The 8,620-nt window shown below is 47.9% G+C and overlaps 1 protein-coding gene across 1 annotated transcript in view; it reads right to left on the bottom strand.

Moving 5' to 3' along the window:
* Window positions 1–8,598, bottom strand: part of MYO1B (myosin IB) — a 202,995-nt gene extending 194,397 nt beyond the window's left edge. The window contains exon 1 of the mRNA XM_045294933.1: window positions 8,580–8,598. The gene's annotated coding sequence lies outside the window, so the exon portion shown is untranslated. The remainder of the gene's footprint in view (window positions 1–8,579) is intronic.
* Between the last annotated feature and the right edge of the window lie 22 nt (window positions 8,599–8,620).

The raw sequence follows: 8,620 nt of genomic DNA, 5'->3' as shown, positions 1-8,620 counted from the left end.
AAAAAAAAAAAAAAAAAAGAAAGAAGAACAAGCAACTCGTCTTGAAAGAAGTGCGACCAGAACGCTCCTGAGAGGCGAGGTAGCGTGATTTCATCTCAGGTACTCTGAACACGTTGTCAGGAGAGACCAGTCCCTAGAGAAGGACGGCATGCTCGGTAAAGCAGCAGGGCGGTGACAAAGAGAAAGACCTTCCACAATATGGGTTGACAGTGGCTGCTCATGATGGGTTCAAACACAGCAGTAATTGTGAGGACAGCCCAGGGCCAGGCAGTGTTTCCTTCTGTTGAACTAGGACCAGCCACTACAAGTGGGAATAGTGGGAAGAGCTCCCTGACCCTTAAAATAACAGAGCTCCTCCCAGCTGACTGCACTGAGAAGGCAGGGTGTTGTTCCGTAAAGCATGCAAGATCTCAAGCAGCTCTGTGCCCCTGGGCAAGTTGAACACCTATTTCCTTATCTACAAGGATCTCCTGCTAGGAGATAATGGTGCCAATAAAGGAGCCCTAGTGTTGCTGTGGGTTAAGCCACAGACTAACTGCAAGGTCAGTCACTCAATCCCAACAGCCCCTCTGAAGAAGGCAGATAAGGCTGCCAAAAGGATTTACCCTCTTTGAAACCCTATACAGCAATGGTTCTCAACCTTTCTCATGCTGCAACCCTTTAATACAGTTCCTCATGTTGTGGTGACCCCCCACAAACTATAAAATTATTTTTGTTGCTACTTCATAACTGTAATTTTGCTACTGTTATGAATCATCATGTAAATATCTGATTTGCAAGATGTATTTTCACTGTTACAAATTGAACATTATTAAAGCATAGTAATTAATGACAAAAACAATATGTAATTCTATATTATGAAATATTTATTTCTAATGACAAGTAAATGAAATTTTGTCTTGAAGCAGGGCGTAGCACGGGTAACAGTCTTCAGGTCCTGTACTCTTATGTGGGTGTGTCTGCATGTGGGCGGACCTGCCTGGAGATGGATAGAAGAGCGGTGTCTCAGTTCCTAAGACCATCAGAAATACGTGTTTTCCGGTGGTCTTAGGAGACCCCTGTGAAAAGGTCGTTCGACCCCCAAAGGGGTCGTGACCCACAGGTTGAGAACCGCTGCTACACAGGGTCTCTACAGGGTGGACCGACTGGAAGACAGTGGGTTGGGTTGGGGTTGGTGGCACAGCACTTAAAATACTCACATGAGAGGTAAGCCACGAGCAGCTCTAAGCCATGTAGCAGTCCACCTCCACGTAAAGATGTACAGCTCTGAAAAGAAACCCTCTCAAACAAGTCTATTGTGAAGGACAGGGTCGCTACGAGGTGGGATTGCCTCGATGGCAGTGGGTGTGGGTGGTATTTGGTGAAGACTACACAAAAACAGCCTGTATAAAGCACCTGGCACGGAGTCTGACACACAGTCGGCTCCCAACACTGCATAAAAAACAGGATGAGTATCGTAGGACAAAACAGCATAGCCTTTCATTCTTCTGGTTCTAGCATGTGTTGTCTGCCGAGCCTTTGAAGACACAAATGTGCCTTACATTCATTAACAGCCAGAGTAGGACTGTGCCCCACATGGTTTTCAATGGTTGATTCTTATAAAAATTGCCAAGCCTTTCTTCCTAGGGGCTGCGAAGATTAACCACCTAACCTTTCCTGGTTGAGCACATTAACTACTTTTGCCACCCAGAGATCTCACCTAAGGACAAGACCTACCCCCGAGATCAGCAGTTTGAAACCACCAAAGGCGAAAGATGAGACTTTCTACTCCCACAAAGAGTTACTGTCTCAGAAACCCACAGGGGGCAGTTCTACGCTGCCTGGTGGAGCGCGATGAGTCGGAATCAACTCGATGTCCGTGAGCTTGGATTTGTTTTGGTTGAATCTTTATGGAAGCAGATAGCCAGGTTTTTACTCCCGCAGGTTAGCTAACCTGTTAGCTCGGCTGCTAACCACCGTGTACCTGGGCTCCTTATGAATTTCCTTAACCAAAAAAAACAAACCCACTGCCATTCCCAGCAACCCTGTGCAGGCTTTCCCAAACTGTGAATCTTTACTGAAGCAGAAAGCTTTATCATTCTCCTGAGAAGTGGCTGGTAGGTAAGAACAGCCAGCCTTGTGGTTAACAACCCAAAGCCTGACAGCGTGCCATCGGGGCACCTTATTAATATCCTCAGTGGGGTTGCACTGATGGGCATGTTGATGCCCCTCAGAGGTGGCAAGAAGTAGGAGGGTACCAACTGCCATGTGCCTTCTGGCCTTGCTACTCAGAAGCCCTTCTCCCATGAAAACACTGTGTTCTCTGTAGCCAAAGAGATGCCCCATCCTCTCCTTGGGCAGAGAATTCACCGGGATGATGTCTCCGAACATGGCAACTACTGCAGCCCTCAAGTCGGAGACCCTTTCACATCCTCAGAGGCTGGACGAAATGAGACGCGAGGCACGGAGCTGAAACCTGTGTCTGCGTTCCTCCCACTCACGTGCCTGTTTGTTTTCAGCTTTGCTTTGCAGCGTGCGTTGCTGTGGCCTCGGTTACCATAGCTGTCCCTGACATTTTCTTCATTCCATCAAAATCTACTCTCTGGGTACCCAGATCCACCCTGCTAATTGTGCTGAGGCATAATGGGTTTCCTTTATTATTTTTAAAGACATCTGTGTTGCTAGAGAAGCCCTGGAGACAGAGTGGGTTTGGGGTTGGGATGCTAACCACAAGGTCAGCAGTTCAAACCCACCAACCGCTCCATGGGAGGAAGATGAGGCTGTTTGCTCTCATAAGGATTTACAGAGATGGAAACCCTACATAGCATTGCCGTGAGTTGTAATCAATTCAATGGCAATGAGTGCCGTATTGCTGAGACCTGGTGGCACAGTGGTTAAGTACCTGGCTGCCAGCCAGGAGGTCGGTGGTTCAAACCTACCAGAGGATTCACAGGAGAAAGATGTAGAAGTCTGCTCCCTGAGAGAGGGCAGACTTCAAAATGCCATGAGGGAGAGCTCTACTTTGTCCTATAAGGGTCCTTATGAGTCAAGATCAAATCCCCAACAGATTTTTGCTTTAATGCAATTCACTGCTTCTTTGTAAAGCATGTTGCTTGGTTTTAATGCAATGCTAGAGCCCTGGGGGGCACCGCAGTTTCCTGCTTGGTTACTAACTTAAGGGCTGCATTTCAGGCCCACGAACTGTTCTCTCACTGGAGAGCTAGAGGAACCATTGGGGTGCTGTGACTCGGGATCCACCCGATGGCGGGGAGTGGTTCTGTGGAAGAAAAGCGCTGGCTCTGCTCCGGTAAAGACGACAGCCCGGAAACCTCTGTGTACAGGGCAGCTCTACTGTCACACTGGGTCCATCTGGGTCCACATTGGCCCAAGGCACCCACAACAACAGGCACTGCTTTACAGCTGCTTTGTGCTTATGCATAGAATACATTGACAACTGACAAGACAATCTACAAAAGATTATAGGAACCACATATCCGTCGGCTGATGAATGGATAGACAAGCATGGTATATTCACCAAACAGAAAAGTATTCCCTCATACAAAGGAATGAAGTGTGAGGAGGCTTCAAAACATGTGTAGAAAAAGGGATTTCAAAGATACTGGAATTTCTCCACAGACATGTCCCAACCCCCTTGTACTGATCGATGCTACAGTGTGACTAAACTTAGAAAGCATGTTCAGTAACAGAAGCAGGACACCAAAGGTCACAGATTGTTGACTCCATTCATGTGAATTATCCAGAACAAGCAATCCAACACTTACAGAAAGCAGGTCACTGGGAGCCAGGACTGAGGGACCAAGGAGAAGGAGGAGGAGGAGGAGGCGGAGATGGGAAGAAACCGCTACAACCGAGAAGGGGCTTGACTTTAAGGTGATGGAAATGTTTTGATCTAGTTGCCCCACATCATGAATGTACTAAACACCACTGAATTGCACCCTTTAAAATAGTTAAAATTATAATGTTTGTTATATAAAAATTTCATAATTGTAAAAAATAAGCTGACCTAAAAAAAATGAAAAGATGTCCTCGTTTGAAATCATTGAATGGGGAAGAATTTTCAGTTTTCTAAAGTCTTATCTTAGAAATGCTGTGAGCCCTGGTGGCAGAGTGGCTTATGCCTAGCCTGCTACCTACAAGGTCAGCAGTTCAAAATCACCATCCACTCTGCGGGGGAAGATTAAGGCTTCCTACTGCGGGAAAGAGTTCAGCCACAGAAACCCACAGGGTCAGTTCTACTCTCTTACAGGATCACTATGAATCGGAATCGACTCAACAGCAGTGAGTTTTCAGTTTTAGCTTCGAAACAAGAAGAAACTACTACTGACTTTTCCAATCGCCGAAAAGCACTCCGAGAAGAAGGCTCTAAACAATTCATGACGTCAGGTGTTAAAACCCATCCCACTCCTGTGTTTGATGACCGCACTTGGGTCAACGTCTGCAGCCCGCTGTCCAGCAGGTACCTTCCCTTCCACCCGCCTAAGCCAGACGCCACCTCTGTGCGCCTTTCCTGCTAACACCTAACCTAGTTCATTCTCCGAGGGGAAGCGAGGAGCACAGCGCAGGGGAATGTGTGTTCCCACAGACCTCAGAAATGTGATGATCTCAGAGGATATGGTAACGAAAGACCCTTGACACTTCCCTACGGAAGAATGTCTTCTGAAAGAGCCTACTACTGCCAGGACCAAAAGCATGTGCTGGGAACATCTAGGGGCGGCTGCTGCTGCTGTGTGTGTTTCCAATTCCGATGTCCCACTTCCTCTTTAGAATCACATTCTTTCTCTGCTTACTGCTCTCTACAAAGACACGCTGAGGCCCTGGGTCTCTGCTAAGCAGCAAAGGGCAGTGTCCTGCTAAACACTTCAAGATAAAACAGACTAAAATAGATTTCAATAAATATAAGTCGTTTGAAACTATGCCCTTCCACCAATTTTAAACATGTCAAAGACATTATTTTTAAATGTTGGCACCCTAACTTTTTTTTAAGAAAAATACAGTTTTGTTCACTTGTAAAGATAATTCCTCCTGGCGATAGAAACATACAGCTTTTGGGGACAATATCATTTTTTAAGAATTATGATGTCATGTATCTGGCCTTTCAGATCAGATAAATGAATTCTAACCTTGTTATACTATGTACTAGTTGAATGACCGCGCACAAATCACTTCTGTGGTAATCAGTCGCCATATCCGAAAATATAAAAAACATCTGGCTGTCACTTCCTGCCTTTTGAAAGGATCAATTACGTGTGTGTTATTTTGAATGTTTCAAAAGACTTATAAATAACTAAATAGCTATTATCCCTATTATTAAAAAATATATATGCCATACAGTGTAATACATTAAAGAATATAAACTTTGGAAACAGAGAGTCTCGAGTTCAAATCTCACCTTTGCTGTTTATTTATTGCACATGGTATAAGACACAAGTTACTTAGCTCACTGTATTTCTCCAAGCCTGTTTCAATTGTGAAATGAAGATACTTTACAGAATTGCTTAAGTACTATATCCTGCCTTACTGAGCTGTTAATACTGCACACAAACTACTTTACACATGGTAAACACTTGCTAAATGATAGCTATAACTACTGTTGCAGGAGATCTGGTGGCCTAGTGGACTAGGCGTGGGCTGCTAACCACAAGGTCAGCAGTTCCAAACCACCAGCCGCAATGAGGAGCTGATACCAAGGGCTCAAGTTGAAGGCAAATGTTTTGAGAATGATGATGATAACAACTGTAGAAATGTGCTCGACACAATGGATGGATGGATGATGATAAGAATTGTTCGAACCCCCAATAAAATGATTTTTTTTTAAGTCTCAGAAACCGACAGGGGGAGTAGTTCTACCCTGTCTTCCAGAATTGTTAGGAGTCTCAACAGACTTGATGGTAGTGAGTACTGGTGTTGCAATAATAATCACTGTTGGACTATTTGGTTAAAAACATCCAACTGCCTATTTATAATAGCAGAATGAAAGGGTAAAAGTGCATCTCACCCAAAAGGAAAGAAAAAATAAAATAAGACCCCCACTGCCTTTGAGTCAATTCCAAGTCCTAGTGACTCAGTACAGAGGTTCTGAGGTTACCTATCTTTATGGGAGCAGCAGATAGCCTCATAGTTCTCCCTAGGCACAGTGAGTCAGTTTGAACTGCCAACCTTCAGGTTAGCAGTCCAACGCGTACCCAACAGCCTATCTACCAGAGCTCCTTCACACAAAAGGAGGCAGACACTAAAAACAAGGGCACTATGAGGATGATTCTTAATCAAACATCACAACAGCCTCCTAACCAAATCTCCCATTTAGGGTGTACTCCTTCCCTAATGCTGGGGCAGGGCCGCTCCTCAATGTTTTGCATAACTGCAGTAAAGGAAGGAACGTGAGTCTTCAACCCCAGGCTTGACCAAGTGGTGATTCATTCAGTGAAGGGACAGTCCATAACACAAATGGGTACCTCGGTGGACATTCAGAACAAGAACACCTACTAGTTAGGAGACTTCTATGCCTGTCTCTGGTAGCATTTTTAGGCTCTGCAGTTCATTAATATATGCCCATGTGCCTACTTGAAAGGAATCCAGCTGTGGTTGCATTTGACAAAACAATTCACGACACAAAGGAAAAGTCCGACATGGGAAAGCACTAACAAAGAAGTCCCCTCCCACCCAGTTAGCTGCCCGGGATGATGTTTCACCAGGCAGGGTGCCGGTTTTCCGAGGACAAACAGCTTGACAGTTGGAGATGGTCCCACGTCAACTTCACATCATGATGGTTCTTCAAGGCAAGCCCCACAGTTTTTCAGCTTATCCTGAAAATCTGACCACATCCCCCATTTTACAAAGGCAACCCCTCAGCAGTAGCGTGCACACAGTTCTTTTCCATTACCACGTAGCGAGCAGGAAACTTTTTTCCAGAGTAAGCTCCTAACTTGCCTTCTAAGGTTAAAACAGGATGCTGTCCAACTTGGTTTCTCTTACAATGAATGGCCAGTGGGGTGGTTTGATGATAGACATCTGTCAAAGTCCTTCCCCAGTAGTGAGACTACTATCACTGAGAGTCGTCAATCACCCAGTAATTCTAAGCTTCACTCCGACTTTGGGATCCTCCCACCAGTGTCCCATGTCACAAACTATGAATGCCTGGCAAGGTCAACCTCCTCCCCCAAGTTGTGCTTGGAATTCTCCATTCAAAAACCACTCATCGTTCCATCCCCCAATGCCCGCAGGGTCAGCCTACCCTCTGGGGCTTCCTGATTCCAATCTAGTAAAGGGTAACCTAACCAATGCCTGACTTTACATTTGGTTCCACCTCCCCACCTCAAAAAAAAAAGAAAGAAAAAGATCCCACTCGCCACACGGGTACATGCTTTTCTTTCTTATTCCAGACAGTCCACTGGGGAGAACAGCATGCCCTCCCTACCAGAAAGCCAGGGTGCCCTCAACTCTGAAAACCCCAATGTGTGTGCGCGAGCGGTGTTTTCTGGCAAAGACTGTAAAAAGGGCTTTGCAATTCAGCATCACATAATCGAATGCGTTTATTTCGTATTGTCTAACTCTCTGGTGGCTTCTCTCAAAACACTCCTGAAGAAGTGTCCTACCGTATTACTATCCAAAAAAGTATTTTGTGTCACAGTCTATAAAATGTGCCTTCAACCTAACCCTTGGGAGCCCATCGCTACAGACCCACAGGCACTCGCATACCCAGAGAGAAACTGGTTCCCAACAAAAAGGAAGAAACCCTCCATTAGGATTAACTCGATTGGATTTCGGCAAAGTAACCTCCTCCAGAACGCCTAGAACTCAAGGAGGCACACAACTTGTTGCCACCCGAACAAAGCACTACAAATAAACTCCAGAAACCCACACAGCCCTGGGACAAAAATGTGTGTTTGTAATCAACTCCCCAGCGCGCTCTCAGCATCCCCCTCCCCAGTCTTCTCCCCGTCCCAGCTCCCTCCGGGCTCCGTCCCTAATCTGGTTTCCATTGCGGCCCCGCCCCCTCCCCTTCCCCGCCGCGGCGGCGCATCCACCCCCGGCCCGGCAGGAAACGAGACGGGGCAGCCCCTCCACCGCGCGGAACAAAGGAGGAGGGCGCAGCTGCACGCGCACCCAGCCCCGTCCGGGCTCCGGCCCGACTCCCGCGCTGGGGCACACCGCACCTGAACCCCACGCCCCACGGCGCCCCTTTGTTCCCCCCCGCTTTCCTTCCCGCGGGGAGGCACCCCAAGTCCTGGCACAGGGGCCAGGGGCCAGGAAAGAGCCGGGGCCACTGGGAATTAAGGCGTGTAGGTGACCAAGGGGACCGTGTGGGCTCCCCTCTGCCCACAGGTACGAAGGGGACAGGGCAAAGTGAAAGCGAGTTCGTGGGCAAGCCCGCCTCGCCCATCCTCCCCCAAAGCATCTGCGGAGACGCGACCTCCGGCGCGCGCGAGTCCGACCGCCTCGCCCCGAGGGAGAGCCGCCAACGCCACGGACCGGAGCCCCGGGGCCCCCGAGCAGCAGGGCGCGGGCGGCCGGTCCCCAGCGCGCGGGCCGGGGCCAGCGGAGCGCGAAGGAGCAGGGCACGAGGGGAGCGTCCGCGCTACCTCGCCAGGCGCCGCGCCGCCTCCTCGGGTCCTCCCTCTCC

The sequence above is a fragment of the Echinops telfairi genome, unplaced genomic scaffold (assembly GCF_000313985.2).
Source record: "Echinops telfairi isolate 266 unplaced genomic scaffold, ASM31398v2 ScPeMD7_3;HRSCAF=10, whole genome shotgun sequence".
Lineage (NCBI taxonomy): Eukaryota > Metazoa > Chordata > Mammalia > Afrosoricida > Tenrecidae > Echinops > Echinops telfairi.
Note: the sequence above shows the minus strand (reverse complement) of the source record. Positions and strands in the feature narration are given on the sequence as shown.